Source organism: Canis aureus, chromosome 22 (assembly GCF_053574225.1).
Source record: "Canis aureus isolate CA01 chromosome 22, VMU_Caureus_v.1.0, whole genome shotgun sequence".
Lineage (NCBI taxonomy): Eukaryota > Metazoa > Chordata > Mammalia > Carnivora > Canidae > Canis > Canis aureus.
The window spans coordinates 48,129,890-48,147,896 of NC_135632.1; the positions used below are offsets into that span (position 1 = coordinate 48,129,890).

At 40.3% G+C, this 18,007-nt stretch overlaps 1 long non-coding RNA gene across 3 annotated transcripts in view; it reads right to left on the minus strand.

Annotated features, from left to right (window-relative positions):
* Positions 1 to 759: 759 nt before the first annotated feature.
* Positions 760 to 18,007, minus strand: part of LOC144294172 (uncharacterized) — a 206,293-nt gene continuing 189,045 nt past the window's right edge. For all 3 annotated transcript variants that reach the window (XR_013361615.1, XR_013361616.1, XR_013361614.1), the window contains 2 exons: positions 9,659 to 9,758; positions 760 to 1,052 (listed from right to left, as the gene is read on the minus strand). This is a non-coding gene — a long non-coding RNA (uncharacterized LOC144294172). The remainder of the gene's footprint in view (positions 1,053 to 9,658; positions 9,759 to 18,007) is intronic.

Here is an 18,007-nt window from a genome sequence, read left to right on the forward strand (position 1 = left end):
CACTGATATATACTTTATGTATCAGCAAAAGAAGAAATAGCTTTACTCCCCACTGTCAAACATAGCTCTCACTCAGTAGCTCTGACTTCTGAGAGCGGGAAGATTCTCACCCTATTATCTGAATAAAATTTTGAAAATAGAGCTAATTAAGCCACTGTAATAGACAACTCTTCAAGAGAAGAAAAAGAATAAGGACACAGAGATAGCAGGCCCTGGTGGCCAGAAACCTCACCAGAAACCCTTCCACAGAAACAACATTTTGATAAATCAATCAAGGAAAAAGGTCTCTGCTAGACCACAGTCAGAACGATATCCCATCCCCATGATTGTAAAGCCCTTAGGAGACAAGTCATGCAAACCAGCTACAGGCAGAGATCTGGCCTGAAGAATGTAACCTGGGTGACATACTTCAATTTAAAGCCTCATAAACTCCTCCAAATTTATCCTTGCTGAGCTCCCCACAGCATAAATTGCAAAATTCAGGACACGTATATGAAGATTATGACAATAAAGTCTCAAAGAATGATGGTTGGCTGGGTGGCTCAGTGGTTGTGTGTTTGCCTTCGGCTCAGGGCGTGATCCTGAAGTACCGGAAACAATGTCTAGCTGCCTGTGCCTCTGCCTTTCTCTTTCTGTGTCTCTCATGAATAAATAAACAAAATCTTAAAAAAAAAATGATGGCAGATAGCATTTAAAATAACACCAAGTACTGTAACAAATAAGCCTACAAAAAATGATAGGCGTACAATAGAAGTTTATTCCATGTTCACCTAACAGTTTTTGGCAGAGAATGGATTATTCCACGTGGTGATTCAGGGAAAAAAATTGATCATGGATTTTCACCACAGGGCTTCCAAGATCACCCTGAAAGTCATCCCCATTCCAGACACTTGGAAAAGCTGCAGAACATGGAGAAACCTTCATGGTAGATTTTAGGAGATAAATTTGGAAATGATGTACATCACGGATGCCCACAATCCATTGGCTAGAATGCAGTCACATGACCACAGTGAAGTACAGGGAAGGCTGGGAAATACAGTCTGGCCATATACCTAGGAAGAAGAAAAAAACATTATCATAGTCAGTAGTCTTTGCCTTAGGACCAGTCTAGGGCTGATGATCAGCTCGAAACTTCCTAATACTCTTCTTTGAATTTGGGTGTACCCATTGAGGGAAAAAGCCCTAAATAGACACTTCAGAATAAAGTTTTATATGTCATAATGTCTACACAGGAGCAGGAGACTCTGAAGGTTCCAGTCTTTCTACCTTGGCATCATGCTGCTCAGTATCTCTGAAAGTCTATTAGCAACTGGCTTAGGAATTCACGTTTCTTTTCGGGTTCACAGAAACATCAAGGTGTCTTTCATAAGAAATGGAAATGAACTATAAAATGTACACTTCAAAGCCTGACAATACTGAAAAATAAAAGGCAAGCATAACAAATAACCCTGTTCAAATATAATAATAATGGTACTTCTCTATTCAGGCAAATACCATAAACCTGGTAGATGATCTTTCATGATAGAAAGTGGAGAGGTCAGACTGGAATATCTTTCCACTTAGACCATATAGATTTTTGTTCTTTTTAATTTGCAACATACTACTATAGTGAGAAGAACTTAGATTTTCTCTTTTGTTTTCGGTTTTGTTTTGGTTTTGTATGAAGAGCTTAGATTTTGGAAAAAAGACTAGGCTTTCTGAATTATCTGCTCTGTGACTTCAGCCTCCTCATCTGTTAAATATAGGAGTAAAATTAAAACAAGATGTTACAAAGCACCCAACCCAGTATAAGCTCCATTTTAGGTGCCTGATTATTTAGAATTAGTTAGAATTCGTGGTATACACAGAGAAATAGAAATGGCCATGAAAGGGCCTCCCCTTTGACATTGGCAATATTTGTAAATGTGGGGTAAAATAATTCTATCTAGATTTCAAGAGGCAGAAAGCAAAAAAGATGTTACAGTGAAATTTTCTTTCCTAATCCCCCTCCAACTGGCAAATTCCTATTTGTCCTTGAAAGAAACTCAAATATCACCTCCTCCAGAAACCTACTGTGGTCCCATAGCCCACCTCCAAGCTGTATCTGTCATTTTCATTATATTCATCAAGAGAGTCTATAATTGTGTACTCATCTCTATGATGCAACCATTTTAAGGCAAAATTGTGTCTTATTTATTATATCCTTGTCACTTAGCAAAATGTCTGGCACTTACTAAACCATAAATAAATAAACAAATGATGCACAAGGCCAGTAATACCACAGCAGTGTTTAAACACTTGTCAAGATGTTTGTGCTCTACACAGCATGGCAGATCTTAAGACAGAAGCCATGTTGGGATCCCTGAGTGGTGCAGTGGTTTGGTGCCTGCCTTTGGCCCAGGGCGCGATCCTGGAGACCCGGGATCGAATCCCACATCGGGCTCCCGGTGCGTGGAGCCTGCTTCTCCCTCTGCCTGTGTCTCTGCCTCTCTCTCTCTTCTCTCTCTGTGACTATCATAAATAAATAAAAATTGAAAAAAAAAAAAAAAGAAGCCATGTTCACACCCACTAAACCTGGCTTTTTCCACACCAACCATTAATGGCCCCATCAGAAAGCTTTCAACCAAGACTTCTGACAGCTTCCTCCAGGACACTATGGAATAAGACTGGGGCTAACCTGAGAAAAGCTGGGAGGATAAGAAGGCCACAGTTCCTTTTCATTGACACTATAGAGAAAGATTCTGGTTCAAAAAAAAAAAAAAAAAAAGTAGGGGAACCATGTGTAAGATGGCGATGGAGTAGGATCCCCAAGTCACCCGGCCCCACCAACTTACCTGGTAACTTTCAAATCAGCCTGAAAACCTACGAATTCGACCTGAGATTTAAAGAAAAAACAGCTGGAATGCTATAGAGAGAAGTTTTCCTTCTAACAAGGAAAAAAGGAAGGTGGAAAAAAATAAAAATAAAAAAGAATCCAGTGGGGGAGGGTCCCCGCGAGGAGCCGGGGAGAAGCAGGAACTTGACAAACCGGCGCGGGATTCTTCCCCAAGGAAAGGCGCTCGCAGGGACTCGGGCAGAGCCGGGGAGGGGCGGGGGGCCCCCAGGGTCCCGGGGTCACTAACACAGGAGGTGCCCGGGGGACAGCGCCCCGCGGGGCCTCTGGAGCGGCTCAGGCCACGGCTCCGGGCGGGGGGGCTGTGCCCTGTGCCTTCGGGAGCCGCCCCGGGAGCGATTCCAGCAGCGCAGGCCCCGGAGCCCAGGGCGCGGGGGACACAGCCCACGACCCTGCGCTCCCCCGGGTCGGGCGGAGGCGGGGAGGACACAGGACAGCGAGGACGCTCCTGCCCTGAGGCGCCCCCAAGCTGTGCAGGTCGGCGCCCCCATCCCCAGAGCATCCAGGCCCGTGCGGACTGGGAGCTGCGGGAGTTACTGGGGGAGCTGACTCCAGGGCTGGGGAGCTGCGGCCGCCACTGTGGTGGTTCCTCCGCGTGTCACCCTGTGTCTGGGACCGAGCAGGGCTACCAGGGAACAGGGGCCTCATGGGGTAAACAGCTTCCACTGAGCCCAGCACCTGGCAGGGGGCGGGGCAGCTCCCCCAGGTGCACACACCTGAGAGTCAGCACAGCAGGCCCCTCCCCCAGAAGACCAGCTGCAGGGACAGGGGAAGAGCAAGTTCTTGACCACCCAGCACTGGAAAGCTCCAGGGAACTCCAGGGATTTACAGTATATAGAACCAAAGGGTACCCTTTCTTTTTTTTTTCTTTTTTTTCTTCCTTTTATCCAGTACAACTCATTTTTAGCCACTGTGCCCTGAGAAAAATGACTAGAAACAACTCACCACAAAAGAAAGAATCAGAAACAGTCCTCTCTGCCACAGAGCTACAGAATTTGGATTACAATTAGATGTCAGAAAGCCAATTCAGAAGCACAATTACAAAGCTACTGGAGAAAAAAATAATAATAAAGCTACTGGTGGCTCTGGAAAAAAGCATCAAGGATTCAAGAGACTTCATGACTGCAGAATTAGATCTAATCAGGTCTAAATTAAAAATCAATTAAATGAGATGCAATCAAAACTGGAGGTCCTAACGATGAGAGTTAAAGAGGTAGAAGAAAGAGTGAGTTGACATAGAAGACAAGTTGATGGCAAAGAGGGAAACTGAGGAAAAAAGAGACAAACAATTGAAAGGCCATGAGGGAAGGTTAAGGGAAATAAATGACAGCCTCAGAAGGAAAAATCTATGTTTAATTGGGGTTCCAGAGGGCACCAAGAGGGACAGAAGACCAGAAAGCATATTTGAACACATCATAGCTGAGAACTTCACTAATTTGGAAAGGGAAACAGGCATTCAGATCCAGGAGATAGAGAGATTCCCGCCCCCCTAAAATCAATAAAAACTGTTCAACACCTCGACATTTAATAGTGAAACTTGCAAATTCCAAAGATAAAGAGAAAATCCTTAAAGCAGCAAGAGAGAAGAGATCCCTAACTTATATGGGGAGAACTATTAGATTAACAGCAGACCTCTCCACAGAGACCTGACAGGCCAGAAAGGGCTGGCAGGATATATTCAGGGTCCTTAATGAGAAGAACATGTAGCCAAGAATACTTTATCCAGCAGGGCTCTCAGTCAGAATAGGAGAGATAAAGACCTTCCAAGATAGGCAGAAACGGAAAGAATGTGTGACCACCAAACCAACTCTGCAAGAAATATTAAGGGGGACTCTAAAAGAAACAGGAAGCCCAAAGAAATAATCCACAAAAACAGGGACTGAATAGGTATTACGATGACCATGAATGGGCTTAATGATCCAATCAAAAGATGCAGGGTTTCAGACTGGATAAAAAAGCAGGACCCATCTATTTGCTGTCTACAAGAGACTCATTTGAGACCTAAGGACACCTACAGCCTGAAAATGAAAGGTTGGAGAACCATTTACCATTCAAATGGTCCTCAAAAGAAAGCAGGGGTAGCCATCCTTATATCAGATAAATTAAAGTTCATCCCAGAGACTGTAGTAAGAGATGAAGAGGGACACTATATCATACTTAAAAGATCTACCCAACAAGAGGACCTAACAATCATGAATATTTTTGCCCCTAATGTGGGAGCTGCCAAGTGTATCAATCAATTAATAACCAAAGTAAAGACATACTTAGATAATAATACACTTTTACTGAGAGACTTCAACACGGAACTCTCTGCATATGACAGATAGTCTAAGCACAAGATCTCCAAAGAAACAAGAGCTTTAAATGATACACTGGACCAGATGGATTTCACAGATATTTACAGATCTTTGCATCCAAATGCAACTGAATACACATTCTTCTCAAGTGCACATAGAACTTTCTCCAGATTAGACTACATGCTGGGTCACAAATCAGGTTTCCACTGATACCCAAAAATTGGGATTGTCCCCTGCATATTTTCAGACCATAATGCTTTAAAACTTGAATTCAATCACAAGAAGAAATTTGGAAGAAATTCAAACACGTGGAGGTTAAAGAGCATCCTGCTAAAAGATGAAAGGGTCAACCAGGAAATTAGAGAAGAATTAGAAAGATTCACGGAAACTAATGAGAATGAAGATAAAACCGTTCATAATCTTTAAGATACAGTAAAATCAGTCCTGAGAGGGAAATACATCACAATACAAGCCTCCCTCAAAAAATTGGAAAAAACTCAGATACACAAACTAACCTCGCACCTAAAGCAACTGCTGAAAGAACAGCAAATAAAACCTACACCCAGCAGAAGAAGAGAGTTAATAAAGATTCAAGCAGAACTCAATAAAATGGAGACCAGAAGAACTGTAGAACAGATCAACAAAACCAGGAGTTGGTTCTTTTAAAGAATTAATAAGATAAATAAACCATTAGCCAAGATTATTTTTTAAAAAAAGACTCTAATTAATAAAATCACAAATGAAAAAGGAGAGATCACAACCAATACCAAGGAAATACAAACTATTTTAAAAACATATTATGAACAGCTATATGCCAATAAATCTGGCAATCTAGAAGAAATGGATGCATTTCTGGAAAACTACAAACTACTGAAACTAGAACAGGAAGAAATAGAAAACCTGAACAGGCCAATAACCAGGGAGGAAATCAAAGCAGTCATCAAAAACCTTCCAAGACACAAAATTCCAGGGCCAGATGGCTTCCCAGGGGAATTCTATCAAACGTTTAAAGAAGAAACAATACCTATTCTACTAAAGCTGTTCCGAAAGATAGAAAAGGATAGAATACTTCCAAACTCACTCTATGAGGCCAGCATCACCTTAATTCCAAAACCAGACAAAGACCCCCAAAAAGGAGAATTATAGACCAATATCCCTGATGAACACGGATGCAAAAATTCTCAACAACATACAGGCCAATAGGATCCAACAAGACATTAAGAGGATCATTCACCATGATAAAGTGGGATTTATCCCTGGGATGCAAGGCTGGTTCAACACTTGTAAAAAAAAATCAATGTGAGAAATCATATCAACAAGAGAAAAAACAAGAACCATATGATTCTCTCAATAGATGCAGAGAAAGCGTTTGACAAAATACAGCATCCATTTTTGATCAAACCCTTCAGAGTTTAAGGATAGAGGGAACATTCCTCAGCATCTTAAAAGCCACTTATGAAAAGCCCACAGCTAATATCATTCTCAATGGGGAAACACTGGGAGCCTTTCCCCTAAGATCAAGAACACAACAGGGATGTCCACTCTCACCACTGCTATTCAACATGGTACTAGAAGTCTTAGCCTCAGCAATCAGAAAACAAAAAGAAATAAAAAGCATTCAAATTGGCAAAGAAGAAGTCAAACTCTCCCTCTTTGCCGATGACATGATACTGTACCTAGAAAACCCAAAAGACTCTACCCCAAGATTGTTAGAACTCATACAGCAATTCGGCAGTGTGGCAGGATACAAAATCAACGCCCAGAAATCAGTGGCATTTCTATACACTAACAATGAGACTGAAGAAGGATAAATTAAGGAATCAATCCCATTTACAATTGCATCCAAAAGCATAAGATACCTAGGAATAAACCTAACCAAAAAGGTAAAGGATCTATACCCTAAAAACTACAGAAGACTTCTGAAAGAAATTGAGGAAGACACAAAGAGATGGAAAAATAGTTTATGCTCATGGATTGGAAGAATTATTATTGTGAAAATGTCGATGCTACCCAGGGCAATTTACACATTTAATGCAATCTCTATCAAAATACCATGGACTTTCTTCACAAAGTTGGAGCAAATAATCTTAAGATTTATGTGGAACCAGAAAAGACCCCAAATAGCCAGGGGAATATTGAAAAAGAAAACCAGAGCCGGGGTATCACTGCCAGATTTCAAGTTGTACTACAAAGCTGTGATCATCAAAACAGTGTGATACTGGCACAAAAACAGACACATAGATCAATGGAACAGAATAGAGAACCCAGAAATGGGCCCTCAACTCTATGGTCAACTAATATTCAACAAAGCAGATAAGACTATCCACTGGAGAAAGGACAGTCTCTTCAAGAAATGGTGTTGGGAAAAATGGACAGCCCCGTGCAGAAGAATGAAACGAGGCCATTCTCTTACAGCATACACAAAGATAAACTCAAAATGGTTGAAAGATCTAAATTTGAGACAAGATTCTATCACAATCCTAGAGGAGAACACAGGCAACACCATTTTTGAACTTGGCCACAGCAACTTCTTGCAAGATACATCTATGAAGGCAAGGGAAACAAAGGTAAAAATGAACTACTGGGACTTAATCAAGATAAAAAGCTTTTGCACAGCAAAGGATACAGTCAAAAAAACTCAAAGACAACCTACAGAATGGGAGAAGATATTTGCAAATGACATAGCAGATAAAGGGCTAGTTTCCAAGATCTATAAAGAACTTATTAAACTCAACACCAAAGAAACAAACAATCCAATCATGAAATGGGCAAAAGACATGAACAGAAATCTCACAGAGGAAGACATAGACATGGCCAACATGCATATGAGAAAATGCTCTGCATCACTTGCCATCAGGGAAATACAAATCAAAACCACAATGAGATACCATCTCACACCAGTGAGAATGGGGAAAATGAAATTTTTTATTTATTTATGATAGTCACAGAGAGAGAGAGAGAGAGAGAGAGAGGCAGAGACATAGGCAGAGGGAGAAGCAGGCTCCATGCACCGGGAGCCCGATGTGGGATTCGATCCCAGGTCTCCAGGATCGTGCTCTGGGCCAAAGGCAGGCGCTAAACTGCTGCGCCACCCAGGGATGAGAATGGGGAAAATTAACAAGACTGGAAACCACAAATGTTGGAGAGGATGCGGAGAAAAGGGAACCCTCTTACACTGTTGGTGGGAATGTGAACTGGTGCAGCCACTCTGGAAAACTGTGTGGAGGTTCCTCAAAGAGTTAAAAATAGACCTGCCCTACGACCCAGCAATTGCACTGTTGGGGATTTACCCCAAAGATACAAATGCAATGAAACGCCGGGACACCTGCACCCCGATGTTTCTAGCAGCAATGTCCACAATAGCCAAACTGTGGAAGGAGCCTCGGTGTCCATCAAAAGATGATGGATAAAGAAGATGTGGTCTATGTATACAATGGAATATTCCTCAGCCATTAGAAATGACAAATACCCACCATTTGCTTCGACGTGGATGGAACTGGAGGGTATTACGCTGAGTGAAATAAGTCAATCAGAGAAAGTAAAACAAAATATCGTCTCTTTCATTTGGGGAATATAAAAAATAGTGAAAGGGAATAAAGGGGAATGGAGAGAAAATGAGTGGGAAATATCAGTGAGGGTGACAGAACATGAGAGATTCCTAACTCTGGGAAACAATCAAGGGGTGGTGGAAAGGGAGGTGGGTGGGGGTGGGGGTGACTGGGTGACGGGCACTGAGAGGGGTACTTGGCTGGATGAGCACTGGGTGTTATGCTATATGTTGGCAAATCGAACTCCAATAAAAAAATACAAAAAAAAAGAGAAAAAAAAGTATTCTGTATCTTGAATGGAATTATTTTTTTTTTCCTTTTCACTCAAAAGTGAAATAGGGTTATTTTCTTAATAGCTTGTGGCTGCCTGTTTTCTATAGCAGCTCTTTAAATTGAGCTCATATGGTAATAATTTACTTTAGAACACTAATGCAGTTGGAAAAAAAAATAATGGATGAAGAAAAAGAGGAAAAAGATACTGGCCAGGGGAGCTGATTGGATTTTTTTCTCTCTCTTTGAGATTATTTATCATTAAAGCACAATATCTTTCTTCCAGACCTGGAAGATTTAAACAAAGACTAACAAATCACACAGTAAACCAGCAATAAACCAAACAATTACTCCAAGCTAGAAGATGTATTTCTTATGGGAAATGTGACTCGAATTGCCGAGGTTTTTAAATTCACCTCAGGATGCTCCTGGGCTGACTGTCAGTAATGGGAAAATTCCAACCTATTTGGTATTCTCTCCCCAGTGAGCTGGGCATCATTATTACATGATCACTGTTGTTATTTAACATTCAATGAATATCCACAGGGGTTAGGCACTGTTCAGATTCCATTAAAGACAGCTCCTGTCTTCAACCTGTTTGCATCCTAGGATGGCGAGAGAAAGAAACATAGAGACATATTGGGATATTCGCCTAGGATCCTTGACATTACCTTCATTCCTGGAGTGGGGTGGTGACTTCTGAAATTTCTCTCCAATAAGGCAGTGACTCCAACACTCAAGCCATTTCACACGTGAGTCCCAGAGGCCAGGCTGGGAAGACATTTGCACCTCAAGTTATTAAAGTAATCAGTAATGTAGTATCTTTCCTCAGTGTTCTTGTGGAAGAAAACGTTTGTTACTCTTTTTTTTTTTTTTTTTTTTTTGGTTCTGGCGGATAAAATGACCAGTTACCCTGAGCATTTTGTCAGTAGAGGCAGCTAAACAAAGCAATCTCATAAAAGTCCATACAGTAGATAGGTAGATTGTCAGAGCTAGGCAGAGAAGGAAAGGCTGGGTGGCTTGCCGAGGGTCACATAGCTATTTAGTGACAAAAGTCCAGGTCTAGAATTCATAAGCAGCTACCCACCCAGCTTTCCACCTCCACTTCTCCACTTATAATGCCTACCAACACACACACTAAAGAAAGAAACAACATGAAAAATAGAAGTAGAGAGGCCTTAGGGAAAGAAGGTAGCAATTTGAAAGACTTCATCCATATGTTTGCATTTCTTGTCTGTATAAATTTTCTGGAATGGCAGAGCTATATCTGGGCTCTGGGGAGCTTGAGAAAAATGAAGTTAGTCCGTCCTTTGTTAGCCTCACATCATTAATAGCCAAAAGTGGTCTGGGACAAGTGTCTCTGGTTCTCATCTCATTAAAAGTCCAGAACTATCCAGAGTAGTTATATGGACTTTATCCTATTAAGAACCCAGAGTAATCCAGAACCAAATGCTTCTGGGAGGAGGGAAACAGGATTTTCTAAAAGCTCTGAAAAGACAGTTTGTCTCATTGAGATATGGGTGTCTATTCTTGAAAAGAAAGGTTATATATATACATATACATGTGTATATATATATAACAAATGGATATACATGGGACAAAACTGGAAGGAGGCAATGGGGTTCTGTCTTGCATAAGGCTCTGCATATAATGCTCAATCTGGAAAGTATCTCCAATTCCAGGATTTGCTTTCCTTTTGATATCTAGATACAGCTGTAGTCACTTGGGTTTTTGGACATTAAATAAGATTAGCCTGATCCCATCTCACAAGCTGTTGGATAGCCATGCCCTGATCAAGACTTTACTGAATTCCTATTGGCTTTTGTTCCCAGAATCACATGAATCCATTTTGGCTGACATTGCACTCAATTCATGTTGATCTTTCAACTTCCACTTCTCTCTGCTTGTGGCTGACCAGGGATGGAACACCTTGACTTCTCTAACATACCATCCCCACAACATGGAGGGGTATAGTCATATTTTTACTGACTACTAATAGTAATAGCAAAGGAGTGTTATATTGTAGCAAAGTACAGATTAGCAGACAAACTTGACTCCTAGACCATCCTGTGCTTAACCTGGGCCTGGACAAAACCAGCCTCATGCCTCAGACCCATGCTCTTACTTGCCACAGGGGATCTCCTTTTCAAGCCCATTGGCATCTTGTGGTGCTCCCCTTCCAAATTCATTTTGCATCTATCCATTTACAAAGCTACTTCCAGCTCCCCAGACTCCTTTTTATTTTTAACAGAGGGAATTAAGCTACCTACAATTTTTCCCTAGTACACCAGAGGGCCCATTGGGACATGATGTTCAACACTTCCTAAAATAATAAATTCCTCTCTTTATCATACAGTCCCCAATTCCTAGTCACTACCTTTGTTCAGATTTTCATTATTTCACACCTAAGTGTGTCTCTTCTTTTCCCCTTTTAATTTAATATGATGCTGGCAGGTGTATCTTCTAAAAATCTGCTTCTTGCGCAGCCACACACCCTTCCCCCTGAGGCACATTCAGTTGCTCCTCATTGCCGCTAACACTTGCACACATTTTCAAAACTTGATTTTCTAAAGCAAAGTCTTGAAAGGCATGAAAAAGTGTTTCAATATATCACCACCTAAAAAGAATCGAAGCTTATCAAAAAGTAAAGCTACAATTAACACACCATTAAACAGGAACCATTAAGTGCATGGAGGTCAAGAATCCAGTTATGTTTCCCATGTATAATAATAATTAATAACATAAGATTTCCTTGGCACTTCACATGCTCAGAACACTTCACAGACATAGGCTAATTAATTACACAGATAAAGATATTGCAGGTGTTTCTTTTGATTTCAAGTATTCATTAAATTGCCCATTTGGTTAACAAAGCAATTCCTTATAGTTCTGAATTCCTGAGTAGAGTGTAAGAAAGAAGGAGATCAGCAGAAATGTCAAACAAGAGTCAGCCTTTACCCTTCCTCCACTTCCTAAAAATCTGTAGGAAAAAAATCTGTATGGTGGTCCTTGCTCACCTGTCCTTGCTCTTGTGGACAGGGTTATGGGGAGGGCTGTTCCGCTTCAGCCAGTCTCTACTTTAGAGCCCATAGCTGCCACAGACACTAAGACTTTGAATAGACACACCTTGTCCACCAAGGTTACTCCTGCCCAGAACATACAAAAAGGGTGGATGTCTTCCCATCGGAGTAGTGAACTTAGGGTCTTTCTGAGACTTTTATGTCCTGGATATCAAATAACTTCCAAGAAGTCTCTAGGACCCTCTTGACAAGCCCAGACCCTGTTCTATTCCTTTGCTCTCCAGGCTTGTTCTCCCCACCCTGATATAGATCTTTGCTAGAACATTAGTGTTCCTCTTGAACTCCTTTGGGAAACTTGGCCCTTGACACACAACTTTGGACAGCCAGATCCACTCTGAATCATGAAACTGGGGACTCTGGCTGTGCTTGGAAAGTGGACCCACAGAAAGTAGCTCACTTAAAAGACTAAAAGTGAAATACGGAACATTCCTAATGAAAACTTGGAAACAGTCACCCCAGTCATTGCCCAACTATCAAGTAGAGTAACAAGGGCTACATGATCTCCATGCAGTGTAACAAAGGCACCTCATCACATGATACATGAACTTGATGAATTTATAGCACTAACTGCTACACAACCAAAGGACAGCATTGTACTATGGAAAAGGCTTCACTCTGTAGCCAGCTGGTGCTGGATTCATCCTAAGTCTGCCAAGACAAAAATAATAAACATGTTTGAAAGTGCCTGCATCTAGTAACTACTAAGTAGGGTTATTTGTTTCATACCATTTGGTTAGCACCCTTACTATTCCAATAATCAGGACTATAATCATGGTCCCTGAAGTCCTAGGTAACACAAACTAAAACAGATTTGGGCTGAGAGAATTAAGAATTATCTTTATTTATTGTATTTCAATGATAAATAGAGGAAAAAATTTCCACAAGGTCATCTAAGCTCTAAAATGTCAAAATCAGCCCTAATTGCTCCCATCAATTCTTTTTCCCAACACTGTTCCAACAGCCATCCACTTGGTCTATTAATGTGGATGGACCAAGAATCAGACAGTTGGGCATGCCCTTCCAAACCTCAGTTTTGTTCCAGAAAAGGAGAAATGGCTAGTCATTGTCATTACTCCTATACTCTTTGTAAGAGGCCATAACTGAATTCAATGTCTATTGGTCAATTTTCAGGAAAGAGACAGCATCAGGAAACTTGATTCCTCTTTAAGTTAACAACTCTCATGAGTTATAGGAATTGGAAGCAAAATCTGAACATTTCCTTCCACTTCTGAGTCCACCAAGAGTTATAGACTAATATGACATTAGACCTGTATGCTATGACAACCACTATCCTCAATACCACACTAACCTTTTAAGACAAGGTTTTTAATTAATTTCACAGTTGGAAAAATGCAGGCCCAGAATAGATGAATGACACAACAAAGTTTCAAAACCAGATCTGAAAAGCTTGAAGCTCAGTTCCTCTAGACTATGAGTACTAGACTATAAGGAAATAGTAGTTCTTTTTCTCCTTTTCCCTCCTTCAGAAAGAGTCAGTTATCATCAGAAAGAGTTTCCTTGACCTTAACTGAACTTTGACAAGGAAGGGATGAATCAAGAGCTATGAGTAAGACCATGAATGAGCACAGACACTGTTGAGGAAAGAGGTCTTTCCCCAATTCAGAGCCGTGAGCTCCCAACCAACATGGACAAAGGATCTGGTGGTGTTCCTATGTGTTCACTCATCCTATTTCTTTTCTTCTTGGGAATGTGGCTAGACTTCATTTCTCAGCTTCCCCTATAATGTAATGAGACCACGTGACTGAGTTTTACATTGACAGAACTTATATGCTGCCTTCAGGCCTGGCACTTCTCTCACAATCCTCTTGTTCTCTTTCTTTCCTTGTCTCCAAGTCAGACACAGAAGATGTAGTGGAGACCTCTATCAGAAACCCAAACGATCAGACAGTCCTGGGTCCCTGATTGACTACATAGAGTACAGCACCATTGTCTACTACTGCATTGGGCTCTGCAGTGGATGAGGCTACACCTATACTGTGTTAAGCAAAGGAGATTTGGAGGTTGTGTGTTACAGCACCCAGCGCATCCGAATACAGACCATCTCTCTCTGTAATTTTACCACTTAGGCAGGGGCTTTGGTCTCCCCAGCCTTCCTTCTCACCCCTCCAAAGAACACTTGTTGTCTTTCCACTGCTCACGAGCAGCTCTACTTCAGCCTGTGCTGAAAAAATTAAAGAAGGTGAAATTTAAATCAGTCCATTTTTTTCCTTATTAGCAGCTCTTATCTGAAGAGAAAGGAAAAAAATAAAGTTCAAAGGAATCAGGAAGTTAAAATTATTGCTGAAATTGAGATTTGGAAACCATCTGTAGATTTCAGTCTTCTGTGCTCTCTTCCCTTCATTAATCAACAACTGGCTCTTTTACCAGGCAGCACAGTCTAGACGGTCACCCCTGCCTGCACATTTGTCTCTGCTCCTTCTAGGTAGTTTTGGTTCCCTCGCTCACCATGATTCTCATTCTCCATCTGGATCAGATAAGACCCTGAATCAGGCAGGGTCCCGTCAAGTTTCAGAATTCAATTCAGATGGATGGCTAAGATGAAGAGATTCTTTGAAGGTAGGAGTTATAGAATTGTGGAAAAGGTTAAGGAAATCAACAAGAAATGTTGTAGCAGTCAGAGAAGAGGAAAGCAAAACCCCTTTTCTGCCCCCATGTCTGATGGGACATGTCAAAGAAATAGCACTCCTGAGGTTCCATGAAGGTAGACTACGGAAGGCCACACAGTGGGCCATACAGTCATGAAAGGCACAGCTCCAGACAGAGGCCTGATGGCAGGGACACAGAGGGGGTAGACAAAGCCTCTATCTTCTTGTTCTCCAGTATAGGGCTTACCATTGTCCAAATCCACCTGGAAGCTGAAGAGCAAGGAAGCCCACTGAGATAGTCTATATGGGTCTTCCTTCAAGAGCACAGACAACAGAATAGGGAGAGAAAATGTGGGAGGGCAAAGAAAGAATAATAAATCCAAACCCCCACCTCATTGCTTGTCCCAGGCTCATTTTTCCTTTTCCTGCCAAATTCTTCAGAATCCAAAATGTCCTCTCCAAATTAAAACTTAATTTTCGATTAAGGTGGACAATCACAAGTGTATTAAAGAAGAAAGTAACTAGAAAAAGCCATTCAAATTAAGTAAGGAGTACACTTTAGTGCATATTTCAAATAATACTTAGTTTACCTTTTTCAAAAATCATCTAGCACACTTTCCAGCACATTTTCCAGCTTCACTGAAGAATAATTGACAAATGAAAATGTATATGTTTAGATTATACAATGTGATTATTTTATACACACACACATTGCAACACAATCATCAAGATCAAGTTAATTAACACATCTGTCACCTCATGTAGTTAACTCTTTTTTCTTCTTTGTCCTAGTGAGAAGGCTGAAGATTTACTCTTAGCAAATTTCAAGTATATAATGCTACATTTTTAACTATAGTCACTGTGCTGTAATAGTAGATCATCAGAACTGATATAGGTGAAATCTTGTGCTCTTTTATGTATGTCTCCCCATTTTCTGCACCCTCCAACCTCTGGCAACCACCATTCTACTCTATGATTCTATGAGATTAGCTTTTTATTTTTTATTATTCCACATATAAGTGATACCATACAGTTTTTTACTTTCTCTGTCTGGCTTACTTCACAGAGCACAATGTCCCCCAGATTCATCCACATTGTAGCAAGTGGCAGGGTTTCCTTCTTTATGGACAAATAATAGACAAATAATAGTCCATTGTAGATATATACCACATTGTCTTTATTACTTCACCTGTTGATGAACACTTAAGTTCTTTCCATGCTTTGTCTAGTGTGAATAATGCTATAATTGACATGGAGGTGTATATATCTCTTCATTACTGATTATTGTTTCCTTCAGATATATGCCCAGAAGTGGGATTGCTAGCTCTAGTTTAAATTTTTTGAGGAAACTCCATAGAGTTCTCCACACTGGCTAAACTAATTTCTATCTCATCAATTGTGCACAAAACTTTTATTTTCTCTATATCCTCATCAGTACTTGCTCTTTCTTGTCTTTTTTATAACAGCCATTCTGACAGGTGTGAGTTGATAACTCATTATGGTTTTGATGGCATTTCTCTGATTATTATGATGTTAAGCACCTTTTAATGCTATTGGCCATTTGTATGTCTTTGGAAAAGAGGTCTGTTCAGATGCTTTGCCCTTTATTTATTTGTTTGCTTGTTTATTTATTTTGCTATTGAGTTACATGAGATCCTTTCATATAGTTTGGAACTTGACTTATCAAATATATGAAAATATTGAAAATATTTTTCTCCATTCTATAGGTTGCCTTTTGCTTTTATTGATTGTTTCCATTGCTGTGAAGCTTTTCTAGTTTGATATAGTCCCACTTATTTATTTTAGCTTTTTTGCCTGTGCTTCTGACATCATATCCAAAAAATCACTGCCAAGACCAATATCATAGATATTTTTCCTTATGTTTTCTTCCAGGGCTTTTATGGGTCTTCAATCCATTTGGGGTTAATTTTTGTAAGTGGTATTAGATAGGGTCCACTGTCATTCTTTTGTTTATGGATATCTAGTTCTCCCAGCATGATTTATTGAAGAGACTTTCCTTTCCCTATTGTATGCTTTTGGAGCCTTTTTTCAAAGGTTAGTTGATTGTATACGCATAAGTTTATTTCTGGGCTTTCAATTGTGTTCCCACTGGTCTATATGCCTGTTTTCATGCCAGTACCACACTGTTTTAATTTTTAATTACTATAGCATTGTAATATAGTTTGAAATCAGAAAATGTGATGGATCCAGCTTTGTTCTTTCTTATAATTGCTTTCTATTCAGGGGTTTTTGTGCCTCCATACAAAGTTTACATTGTTTTCAAACATTGTGAATGTAAAATATGGTGCTTTGCTATTATTGCTTCAACCTCCAATTCTCACTACAGACATCATTAACCAATTACAGTTCCCTCTCAAACTGAGTCTGGATAAAGCCTGAGAATCCTTCCCAAAGCAGCACTGTAAGTAGCCACTACTAAGCAATCACAATTTGGAGTTGAGGTATCTGTTACCTGCAACACTTCAATGGAGTAACTCTAAAATGACTCGAGTGCCCCCTCCTCTTGATCAGACACCAACTTCCAAATGGCAAGATGAGTAGAAAAAATTACTCAATGAGTAGAAAAAATTACTCAATGAGTAGAAAAAATTACTCAATGGCTCTTATTCTGAATGGCCAAACACTTGCTTAAAATAGACACCTGGGATCTGCATTTGCTGTTGTTGCAAAAATGTCACAATAGTAACTAGAGAAGCCAATTCCCTCTAAATGTAATTGACGAGGACATGATTTTCAGAATAGAAATTGTCAAATATCATGGACCTACTCTTAATATATACATCATCCCATATTGAGCACTTTACGAATGTTAATCCTCACAATAGCTCTATTTAGGTAATTATTACTATACCGATTACATGGATAAGCAAACTGAGCTAATGACAAATCATCCAGCCAAAGTAGTCATTTTTCAAATTAATAAACATAACCAGAGATCTGGCATACATGGTGATGGAAGGAGATCTGAATAGGAATCACCAGAACACAGTGTTAGTCTCAGCTCGCTATCTTTGTTGCTTCTACATCAATGTGGTCACAGGAGCAATGATCTGCTACCTCACATGATTCTCTGGAAAATTTAAAAAGACAATGTAAAGGAAATATACAGTGATATGATAAGAAAAAAGAGACCCAAGGATATATAATGATTTGTTCTCATGGCAACAATATGGCAAAACCAAGGTGTTGGCTCCTTCACACCCCTTGTCCAGCAAGACCCCATCATGGAAAAAAACTGTGCAAGTATCTACAAAGGAGGACAAAATGGATCCACGTCCTTCCCCAGCTCACGCTTCATCATGAGGCACACACA